This window comes from Lepus europaeus, chromosome 5 (assembly GCF_033115175.1).
Source record: "Lepus europaeus isolate LE1 chromosome 5, mLepTim1.pri, whole genome shotgun sequence".
Classification (NCBI taxonomy): Eukaryota; Metazoa; Chordata; class Mammalia; order Lagomorpha; family Leporidae; genus Lepus; species Lepus europaeus.
The window spans coordinates 70569911-70582703 of record NC_084831.1 but is presented as its reverse complement, the minus strand read 5'-3'; the positions used below and the strand labels follow the sequence as shown (position 1 = coordinate 70582703).

The 12793-nt window shown below is 40.6% G+C and overlaps 1 protein-coding gene across 3 annotated transcripts in view; it reads right to left on the bottom strand.

Moving 5' to 3' along the window:
* Positions 1-12793, bottom strand: part of MIGA1 (mitoguardin 1) — a 105174-nt gene that overhangs the window by 85536 nt on the left and 6845 nt on the right. The window lies entirely within an intron of this gene.

Below are 12793 nucleotides of genomic sequence, written 5' to 3'. Positions count from 1 at the left end.
TACAAATATACTGATGCCACTGATGAGCTAGGACTGGGTAAACAGAGGTCACAAACTTTGCTCCCCCAAGCAGTGTACTAACAATAGACAGATATATTGGCAAATCATTACAAATACAGTACAGTATGATAAATACAGTTATACAAGTATTAGTACTAATGTCATAGCAAGAAGCGATCAACTTCCTCTTGGGGACAGACATTATTAATCACCTAAAATGCAAAGTAACTCTAATATAAAGCTAAATGACTAGGATATAGAGAGCTGGAAAAAGTTACAACAAGATAAAGCCAGACAAACGGCAAGTTCTCAACTCTTTTTAAACTCATTGGAATGCTGACTAGAAGACAACCAACTGGCCTAAAACACTACGAAGCTTCAAGGATTTGCAGGGAGAGGTAAGAAGACAAAAGCACTGGCCCAGAGAGCCAAGATACAGCAGACCACTACTAGTAAGAAGAGGTCAATGGCATAGCTGGATGTGAGCTTCTAAGAGAGGATGACACACCCTCCCATGCAAACACAGGGGCAATCTGTACCTTTCTGCAGGCTTTACCTTCATAAATCACACTTGGCATTCACAGAAAAGTCCTTCTGGAGAGAGGCACAGAACTGTAACCAGTGTCCTTCTCTCCTAACCCCACTAAGGAACAAAAGCCTTAAACTGTGGGATGTAGCTTTAACTTTAGAGAGTAATTTATACCATTCTATGCTTATATTAAAAGAAGATATCAAGTCAGGAATCTAAACTGTCAGCTTAGACTAGAAGAAAATAAATCCACCACAAGATGCAGATCAAAGTAATGATTAAAGCAGAAATCAATAAAACCATCAGATTTTGGGGGGGAGGGGAGGAATCAGTAAAACTGACAAAGCTCTAGTCAATCTAATCAGGGTGGGTGGGGTGGGTGCAGTGATGGGGGAGAGAAAGGATGATACAAATCACCAAAATCAGGACAGAAGAATCATCTCACAGATACAAAAAAGGACACAAAAAGTAGTACTCTGGGCTGGCGCCGTGGCTCAACAGGCTAATCCTCCGCCTTGTGGCACCAGCACACCGGGTTCTAGTCCTGGTCGGGGCGCCAGATTCTGTCCCGGTTGCCCCTCTTCCAGGCCAGCTCTCTGCTATGGCCCAGGAAGGCAGTGGAGGATGGCCCAAGTGCTTGGGCCCTGCACCCGCATGGGAGACAAGGAGAAGCACCTGGCTCCTGGCTTCAGATCAGCGCGATGCGCCAGCCATAGAGCACTGACCACAGCAGCCATTGGAGGGTGAACCAACGGCAAAAGGAAGACCTTTCTCTCTGTCTCTCTCTCACTGTCCACTCTGCCTGTCAAAAATAAAAAAAAATAAAATAAAAAAATAAAAAATAATAATAATAAATTTAAAAAATATAAAAAAATAAATAGTACTCTGAACACTCCAAACCCATAAATTTAACAATGTAGATGAAATAGACCAATTCCTTTAATGACACGAACTGCTGAACTCAGATAACATGAGTAGTTACATATCTATTTAAAAAATTGCATATGTAGGGGCTGGTGCTGTGGCATAGCAGATAAAGCTGCTTCCTGCAGTGCCAGCATCTCAAATGGGTGCCTGTTCAAGCCCCAGCTGCTCCACTTCCAATCAGCTGTCTCTATAGCCAGGAAAAGCTCCAGGCTCCTGACTTCAGATTATAGTTGCGGCCATGTAGGGAGTGAACCAGTGGATAGAAGACCTCTCTCTCTGTCTCTGTCTCTGCCTGTCTGTAACTCTGCCTTTCAAATAAACAAATGAATCTTTTTCAAAAATTGCATATGTATTCAACAAAGAAAACTGAAAACAAGATCCTACCAAATAATTAATGAAGAAATAATACCAATTCTACACAATGAGAACACTTCCAACTACACAATGAAAGACTACTTCCCAGACGTTATGAAGCATTATTTCTATTAATGGCAAAACCAGACTAATGCAAAAGATGAAAAAAAAAAAGACAAGAACACCACACAGACAGACAGACACACATACACACACACAAACTATATGCTGGGACAGGTATTTGGAACAGCAATTAAGGTGCTGTTTGGGATGTTCCTACCTTGGATTAGAGTCCCTGTGTTTGAGTCCCAGCTCTGCTTTGGATTCCAGCTTCCTGCCAATGTACACCATGGGAGGCAGAAGATGAATGCTCTTTTATTTATTTATTTTTAAGAAACTCGTTTATTTGAATGGCAGTATTACAGTAATAAAGGGAGGAAGGAAGGGACAGAGACAAAAATATCTTCCATCCACTGGTTCAATCCACAAATGGCCAGTGCTGTGCCAAGGATGAAGCCAGGGGCCTGTAACTCCATTCAGGTCTCCCACACACAGGCAGGAGATGCCCAAGTACTTGGGCCATCCTCTGTTGCTTTCCCAGGTGCATCAGCAGGGAGCTGGATTGGAAGTGAATCATCCGGGACTTGAAATGGCACTCATATGGGATGTGCTGACATCACAGGTGGCAGCTTCACTCACTGAGCCACAATTCTCAAAATATCGTAAGAAAATTAAAATCCAATTAAATTCAAGTAAAAAATGTGAGTACATACATCCACAAAGCAGACCTACAGATAGGAGATAAGCATGAAAATACGCTTAATATCATTCATTGCTCATTAGGGAAATGCAATTTAAAACCATGATGGGATTCCAGAATATATCTATATTAGGATAGCTGAAAATAAAAAGACCGGCTATAACAATGTTGCAACCACATTAGAAAAAAGTATGGCATCTTCTTTAAAAAGTTAAATACACATCTATGTTATGATTCAGTCATTGTACTCCTAAGTATTTAACCAAGAGAAACGAAAGTCCATGTCCATAGCAAGACTCACACAGGAATGTTCTTAGCATCTTTATAATTTTTAAAAACACGGGAAAAAATCCAAATGTTCACCAACAGGTAAATAAGTAAACTGTGGTACAACCACACAATAGCATATCACTCAGCTTTAAAGTATTAACTGTTGATACATGAAACAATATGGATCAACTGCAAAATAGACTGACTGAAGAAGTCAGACAAAAGAGCACCAAAAAAAAACAAAAAAACAAAAAAAACAAAAATTGTAATTCCATTTATATAAAATTCCAGAAAGTGCAAACTAATCTACAGTGAAAAACCAGATCAGTGTTTGCCTGAACAAGTGTAAGAAGTGGATTTGACATGGAGGTGAAAGAAGAGAGATTACAGAGAGGGAACTTGGAGGGATAATGGATATATTCTTTATCTATATTGTAGCAATGATTTCTTTTATTCAACTTTTATTTAATATATATAAATTTCCAAAGTACAACTTTTGGATTATAGTGGCTTTTCCCCCCATAACCTCCCTCCCACCTGCAGCCATCCCATCGCCCACTCCCTCTCCATCTCATTCTTCATCAAGATTCATTTTCAATTATCTTTATATACAGAATATCAACTTAGTATATACTAAGTAAAGATTTCAACAGACTGCACCAACACAGACATACAAAGTATAGAGTACTGTTTGAGTAGTAGTTTTACTGTTAATTCACATAGTATAGCACATTAAAGACAGAGATCCTACATGGGGAGCAAGTGCACAGTGACTCCCGTTGTTGATTTAACAATTGACACAGCTAAGTGAGCACACTCTTAAATTGCCAAATCTACTAAGTCCAAAATACTGAATCTAGCTATTTAATGTGACACAAATACAAAGTTTAAACCAGTCTGTAAGACATAAAATGTGCTTTTCTAAAATGAATTCAAATACAATATAGATCAATTCATTTTTATTAATATCCAAGTTATATTCATGTCATGTATTTTTATATAAAAGATCCATTCAAGTATATAGTTTTCTCATGAAAAAAGAAACCTTTCCTATAACAAGAAATAAGACAACAAATTTTACAAAGATGCTTCTCACAAGTAACCTAAACACCACCAAGCATGAGAATCTCTAATATTTCTCCTATGACTTCTCATTTTTTTTTTTTTTCCTTTTCTCCCAGAAGAAAGTCAATTATTTCCTATTTCATTGTTTGGAAGGCTGGAAATACAGCATCTCGGAGTCCCAAAGCTCAGACGGGCTTTCTGAGATGAGACTGTCCATTTCCTTCCTTCCAAGTAGAATGAAAACTAGACACATCTCATTCAACACTAACAGTCAGCTTGAAGGCTAAGCAGTGAGAAAACAATGAAAGGCACTGGAGACACCATTTCTTGTGCTCAGCTTTCACAACCTTCCCCATCCCACAGCCTGATGAGCTTGTCAATATCCCCCCACAATTTAAGGTTCTCTGGAGACAGAGAACAGATATTTAGTCATATAGAAGTTTTCTCCCTCACTCCACTTATTTTCTCTTATTAAGCATAAACTTCACACCAGAACTAAGCTATCTACTACACCAATACAGTACATGCTACGTCTTCTTTTTGGGAGTAGGAGCAGTCTGTTTTCTGTTGAGCTTAAGTTCAGACAGGGACAGGAACTAAGTCTGTATCTTGCCCACCACTTTGTATCATGACATTAGATGCGTATATTTTGAATTAATTGCTCTGATAACTAGAATACACACCATGCAAACTGTAAACTTTGGGCAAGCCTCTTAATGCCTCCAAATTTCAGTTTCATCATTTGTCAAATTAGGATGGTATCTTTAATATATGGCTGGTATGAGAAGAGGTAACATATACTCAATAGGCACTCAAAAATAAATGTTAGCTCTTATTAAACTTTGCCTTACAGAATTTTATTTTTAAAATAAAATTTTATTTTTGGAATAATTTGGTTTTACAAACAAACTGCAAAGATAGGAAAGAGAGCTCCCATACACCTGTCACTCAGACCTTCCTTGATGTTAATATCTTACGTAATACTAGAGCTCATGTAAAACTAACATTAGCACAATAGTTTTACCTAAACTATGGCTTTGCTCTGATTTCATCAGCTTTCCCACTAACATTACTTTTCCATTCCAGGATCCAATCCAAGATACCAGACTGCAGCTAAACAGGTTTTATTTTTAAATGCTTAGCTAATTCTTGGTCTCACTTGCCAAACACTCTGAATTTACAGAAAAACAGAATCTGCTTATATTAAGATGATACATAGCAATAACATACCACAGTAATCCTTAAGAACATCACAAGATAACAGATTTAAGTATTTTGTTTAATCTATCTGTTCATTAAACAAAAGGGAAAACTATCTAGAAAATGTAGTATTTAGTCTTTAAATACTAAGGTACTTCAAAAAGGTCATGTAAAATGGAATTAAAAGGTAAGTTTATTTTGCTGCCAAAATGTTTGATAGCCAAACATTCATGGAGTCTTCAAAGTGTTCATGGACCACGTGTCTTACAAAAAAACTATGCACAGATTTGAAAATTTTGTGTACCAAAATAAATTGATCTTTTACTTCCATCTTTCTAAGACCTTTCTGAAATACTCTCATAAATGACACAGGGATGTAAAATAGGAGCTAAGGATTTTTAAAACTTTACTCATCTTTACTGTGGGCTAGACCCTATGCTTTTTCATCCCTTTGAAAGATGGTAAAAATGGACAGGTGAAGTAACTTGCTCAAGATCACACAATTTCAAAATAGTGGAGCAGGAATCAGGGTGATTATAGAAGGTATGCTTAAATTCATGTATGCTGTGCATTATCTATTGAAATTACTCAGCTGCACTGATGACAGATCTGATTATGCAATTTTAACTGAATCACATCTAACATGGATTATCAACTTCTAATGTACAAAGGAAAAGTCTCATGTGTGTCTTTTTTCATGAAAACTAAATCCAATTCTAAAGCTAAGAACTATCCAAACAACAATACTAAGCTTTTCCTACATGATGTTTCACAGTTCTTTCATGCTAATCAAACTACAGCCCACTCAGTTCCGGGGTCAGCAAATGTGTGTAAAGTCCAGACAGTAAAAATGTTAGACCCTGAAACAAAAGAGCTTCACTTCAGCTACTTAACTCTCCTGTTATAGTAAAAAAGCAGTCACAGACAATACGTTAACATATCAGCATGGTTGTATTCCAATAAAACTTCATTTACAAAAACAGATGGTAGGCCGACGGCGCGGCTCACTAGGCTAATCCTCCGCCTTGTGGCGCCGGCACACCGGGTTCTAGTCCCGGTCGGGGCACCGATCCTGTCCCGGTTGCCCCTCTTCCAGGCCAGCTCTCTGCTGTGGCCAGGGAGTGCAGTGGAGGATGGCCCAAGTGCTTGGGCCCTGCACCCCATGGGAGACCAGGAGAAGCACCTGGCTCCTGCCATCGGAACAGCGCGGTGCGCCGGCCGCAGCGCGCCAACCGCGGTGGCCATTGGAGGGTGAACCAACGGCAAAAGGAAGACCTTTCTCTCTGTCTCTCTCTCACTGTCCACTCTGCCTGTCAAAAAAAAAAAAAAAATACAAAAACAGATGGTAGCCTTAATTTGGCCCACAGGCTATAGTTTACCAAACCATCTCAGTACATCCCACAGCAGGGAATGAGTTTTGTATACCAAAGGTCCTGAGTCAAAGTAGAGGAAAGTAGAGGATGTATCCTGAAGCTGACCTGCAATGATTCTCCATGTAATTTAATAAAATATCCCATGAACATCTTGAACACTAATCTGGGCCCCAGAAAATTATTCCTAGAATTGAAAAGCAGGTATTACAGTGGCATAAATGTGGAGAAAGTGCCCAAAAAAATCCATAAGAGAAATCTAAAACACTACTGGTTTCAAAAATTAATATTTTAGGGGCTGGTGCTGTGGTGTAGCTGGTAAAGCCGCTTCCTGCAAGGCCAGCATCCCACATGGGCGCCAGTTTGGGTCTAGGCAGCTCCACTTTCTATCCAGCTCTCTGCTATAGCCTGGGAAAGCAGTAAAAGATGGCTCATGCCCTTGGGCCCCTGCACCCATGTATAAGACCCAAAAGAAGCTCCCGGCTCCTGGCTTCAGATCAGCACAGTTCCAGCCGTTGCGGCCAGCTGGGGAGTGAACCAGCAGATGGAAGACCTCTCTCTCTCTCTCTGCCCTCCTTCTCTCTCTGTGTAACTCCGACCATCAAAAAATAAATCCTTAAAAAAAAAAAAAAAAAGCAGTATGAAGATGTTAATAAAGGCACATATATGTATATATAATCTGTGTGTATACATATTTACTATATATAGTATATATGCCACACACAGATACAGATACACACACACACATATATACAAGTAATTATAAAGCCAGTATTTACTGTTAACAACAGTTTGTAACTCCACCTTTTGTTTTTTTTTTGTTTGTTTTTTTTGACAGGCAGAGTGGACAGTGGCTCGAAGGCAGGAGCCAGGTGCTTCTCCTGGTCTCCCATGGGGTGCAGGACCCAAGCACTTGGGCCATCCTCCACTGCACTCCCTGGCCACAGCAGAGAGCTGGCCTGGAAGAGGGGCAACGGAGACAGAATCTGGCGCCCCGACCGGGATTAGAACCCGGTGTGCCGGCGCCGCAAGGCGGAGGATTAGCCTACTGAGCCGCGGTGCCGACCTTCCACCTTTTGTTTTCTTTTTTTTTTTTTTTTTTTTTTTTAATTTTTGACAGGCAGAGTGGACAGTGAGAGAGAGAGACAGAGAGAAAGGTCTTCCTTTGCCGTTGGTTCACCCTCCAATGGCCGCCACGGCGCTGCGGCCGGTGCACCGCGCTGTTCCGATGGCAGGAGCCAGGTGCTTCTCCTGGTCTCCCATGGGGTGCAGGGCCCAAGGACTTGGGCCATCCTCCACTGCACTCCCGGGCCACAGCAGAGAGCTGGCCTGGAAGAGGGGCAACCGGGACAGGATCGGTGCCCCAACCGGGACTAGAACCCGGTGTGCCGGCGCCGCAAGGCGGAGGATTAGCCTAGTGAGCCGCGGCGCCGGCCCCACCTTTTGTTTTCTATATGACTTAAGGGACAAGGAATACAGTGAGTTTAGTTATTAAAAGTTAGGAGAAGCTAGGTATAGTACATTAATTATGATATGAAATGTTGATAACAGGGGAAGCTGGGTTTGGGATATATGGGGACTTTTTGTACTACACAATTTTTTTTTATAAACTTAAAATTATTCTGAAATAAGAAGTTTTTTTAAAAGAGACAAATAGGGGCCAGCACTGTGGCACAGTGGGTAAAAAAGCTGCCACCTGTAACACCGGCCTCCCATACAGGTGCTGGTTCAAGTTCTGGCTGCTCCACTTCTGATCTAGCTCTCTGCTAATGTCCTGGGAAAGTAGAAGATGACTTAAATACTTGGGTCCCTGCATGAATGTGGAAGATCTGAATGAAGCTCCTGGCTCCTGGCTTCAGTCTGGCCTGCCCCCAGCCATTGTGGCTATCTGGAGAGCTGAACCAACAGATTGAAGATTCTCTCTCTTTCTTCCTCTCTCTCGTTCTCTCTCTCTAACTCTGCCTTTCAAATAAATAAATATTTTTTTAAAAAAGAGACAAATAGGGCCGGCACCGTGGCTCAATAGGCTAATCCGCCTTGCGGCGCTGGCACACCGGGTTCTAGTCCTGGTCGGGGCGCCGGATTCTGTCTCCGTTGCCCCTCTTCCAGGCCAGCTCTCTGCTGTGGCCCAGGAAGGCAGTGGAGGATAGCCCAAGTGCTTGGGCCCTGCACCCCATGGGAGACCAGGAGAAGCACCTGGCTCCTGCCATCGGATCAGCGCGGTGCACCGGCCGCAGCGCGCCAACCGCGGCGGCCATTGGAGGGTGAACCAACGGCAAAAGGAAGACCTTTCTCTCTGTCTCTCTCTCTCTCTCACTGTCCACTCTGCCTGTTCAAAAAAAAAGAGACAAATATATTCCTGATTTGGGATACTTTTAAATTATTCTTTAAAATTAGTCTAAAAGCTGGTATTATTTTAACATTGGCTCGTAACTTGACATTTTGTTTTCTACATGATTTTAGAGACTAATATACTTAAGAAAATAATTTTTAGCTTATCTTTTGGATATACAATGTATAAAAATGTAATTTTGGGAATTAAAAACTTAAAGGAGTGAAAACAGAGCTGTAAAATCACCAAGTTTTTGGGGCTGGCACTGTGGCATGGTGGTGCCAGCAACCCAGGTAGGTGCTGGGTCGAGTCCTGGCTGCTCCACTTTCAATCCAGCTTGCCGCTGGTGTGCCTGGGAAGGATGTTTGGACACCAGCACCCATGTGGGAGACCCAGTGGAGGGTTATAACTATAGGATATAAATGCCAATTGGTAACCACTAACAAAATAATTAGAATATACACAAATGAAATGAGAAAGAAATGTAAACGGTTCACTGGCAAAAGATCGATTAAATACAAAAGAAAACATTAATGTAGAAAATGAGGGGCAATAAATTTATAGGCCATAGAAAAAATAATCAAATAATATAAGTCTCTCCTTAATTAGTAATTAAGTGTAAATGTATTAAATGCTACAATCAAAAGACATAGATTGGCAAATGGGTAACATATGAGCCAACAATATGCCATCCATATGAGCCAACAATATGCTGTCCACAAGAGATTCAGTTTAGATACAAAGACACAAATAGATAAAAGTTATGGGGCATTGAGGCCGGCGCTGTGGCACAGCGAGTTAAAGCTCTGGCCTGAAGTGCCAGCATCCCTTATGGGTGCCAGTTCTAGTCCTGGCCGCTCCTCTTCTGAACCAGCTCTGTGCTATGGCCTGGGTAAGCAGTGGAGGATGGCTCAAGTGCTTGGGCCAATGCACCCATGTGGGAGACCCAGAGGAAGCTCCTGGATCCTGACTTCGGATCAGCTCAGCTCCGGCCATTGTGGCCATTTGGGGAGTGAACCAGCGGATGGAAGATCTCTCTTTCTCTTTCTCTCTCTCTGTAACTCTCTCTTTCAAATAAATAAAAACAAATCTTAAAAAAAAATTATGGAGCATGGGGTGCTGGTGCTGTGCCATAATAGGCTAAGCCTGTGGTGCCAGCATCCCCTATGGACGCAGGTTCCTGACCCAGCTGCTCCTCTTTTGACATACCTTTCTCTTTGTCACTCTACCTCTCAAATAATAAATAAATAAATAAAAATAAATAAATAGATAAAATAAATAGATTTATAGGGTTGGCATTGTGGTGTAGCAAGTTAAGCAGCCTCCTGTAACACCAGCATTCCATATGAGTTCCTTTTCAAGTCTCAGCTGCTCCACTTCTGACTCAGTTCCCTGCAAATGTGCCTAGGAAATCATCAGAAGATGGTACAGGCACTTGGGACCCTGCCACCCACGTGGGAGACCCACATGGAGTTTCAGGCTCCTGGTTTTGGCTAGGCCCAGCCCTGGTTTTTGTAGCTATTTGGGGACTGGACCAGAGGATGGAATGTCTCTCTCCTTCTCTTTCTGTAACTCTTTCAAATAAATAAATCAATCTTTTTAAAAAAAAAAGAAAGTTAAAAGAAAAATGCCATGCAAATAGTAAACAAAGAAAGCAAGAGTGACTATGCATCTATAAAATAGACTTTAAATCAAAAAGGTTACCAGAGATAAGAAGGATCTTACATATCAATAACATGTTCAATATCAGAAGATATAACAATTATAAATACTAATGTGCCTAATAACAAATATAAATACTTCTGTGCCTAATAACAGGCCATGAAAATATGTGAGGCAAAAACTGACAAAACTAAAGGAGAAAGAGACAGTTCCACTGGGATAAAGACTCCAGTAACTTCCACTAAAAATGGATGAATCAGAAGAAAAGGAAACAGAGGAGTTAATACAGCATGTAACTACATCTAAGATAGATAGATAGATAGATAGATAGACAGATAGATAGATAAAACACTCTACCCAAGAATATTAGCATTCATATTCTTGTAAAGGACACATAAGACATTGCCCTGGACAGACCATATATCGTTACAAATTATACCTCAATAAATGTTTTTTAAATATTTATTTATTTATTTGAAAGTCAGAGTTACACATAGAGAGGAGAGGTCTTCCATCCGATGGTTCACTCCCCAGATGGCCGCAACTGCTGGAGCTGTGTCAGTCTGAAGCCAAGAACCAGGAGCTTCTTCCGGGTCCCCCATGTGGGTGCAGGGGCCCAAGGTCTTGGGCCATCTTCTACTGCTTTCCCAGGTCATAGCAGAGAGCTGGATTGGAAGAGGAGCAGCTGGGACTAGAACTGGCGCCCACATGGGATGCTGCGCTTCAGGCCAGGGCGTTAACTCGCTACACCACAACACCGGCCCCTAAATTTTTAAAAATAAACATCATAAAAAGTATCTTCTCTGCCAACAACAGGATTAAGCTAGAAATCAATAGAAGCTGGGGCTGGTGCTATGGCATAGAAGGTAAAGCTGTCGCTTGCAGTGCCGGCATCCCATATAGGCGCCAGTTCAAGTCCTAGCTGCTCCGCTTCCGATCCAGCTCTCTGCGATGACCTGGGAAAGCAGTAGAAGATGGCCCAAGTCCTTGGGCCCCTGTACCCACATGGGGGACCCAGAAGAAGCTCCTGGTTCTTGGCTTCAGACTGACACAGCTCCAGCAGTTGCGGCCATCTGGGGAGTGAACCAGCAAATGGAAGATCTCTCTCTCTCTGGTTCTGCCTCTCTGTAACTCTGCCTTCCAAATAAATAAATAAATCTTTAAAGAAAAAAAAAAAAGAAAGAAAGAAACCAATAGTAGTAAAATTGAAAAATTCACAAGATTGTAGAAATTGAATACAATCTTTTTAAAAAATGGATTAAAAAAGAAATCACAAGAAAAAATAACAGAGTACTAAAGAGATCAAGGAATATGAAGACACAGCATACAAAACTCATAGTATGCACAAACACAAAGTGAATCTATGGACTATAAAAGCCTACATTAAAAAATTAGAAAAATCTCAAATTAATAATCTTAGGAAGTAGGCATAATCAAGGAAGTAGACAAAGAAAAAATGAAATCCAAAGATAGCAGATAATTCATTGGGGAAAGGAGTTTTTTAACAAATGGTGCTGGGAAAAATAGATATCCTCATACAAGAAAATGAAGCTGAAACCTACCTAACACCACCATATCTCAAAATAAATTGAAGTCCTGAATGTAAAACCAAAAACCTTAAAGTTTCACATCATTTAATTTGGAAATAATTTCTTAGATATGATATCAAAGGCTATAAAATCCACAAAAAAATCAAACATTTAGGAATAAATTTAACCAAGGGAGTGAAATATCTCTATAATGAAAGTTATAAAAGACTGATAAATCATCAAACACACACACACACACACACACAAAATGGAAAGATATTTCTTGCTCATGGATTGGAAGAATTAGTATCATTTAAATGTGGTATATTACCTACAGCAATCTTTAGATTCAATGCAATCCCTGTCAAATTACCAATGACATTCCTTACAGCATCAGAAAAAACAATCCTAAAATTCATATGGAATCACAAAAAATTAGACTAGCCAAAGCAATTCTGAAAAGATATGAACACCTTGTATCAGAGATACCTGCACCACCATGTTTATAGCAGCACCGTTCACCACAGCCAAAATATAGAATCAGCCAAAGTCTCCATCATCAGATGAGTGAATAAAGAAAATGCTGTATGCATACACAATGGAATATTATTCAGCTATTAAAAAATGAAATCCTGTCATTTGTAACAAAATGGTTGCAACTGGGGGACATCATGTTGAGTGAAATAAGCCAGACTCAGAAAGACAAATATCACTGTTCTCTCTTAAAAGGAACTAAAATTAAGGGAAAAATTCAATTGAACCCAGAATGTTGACTACCACAGCATCGCAGGGTTA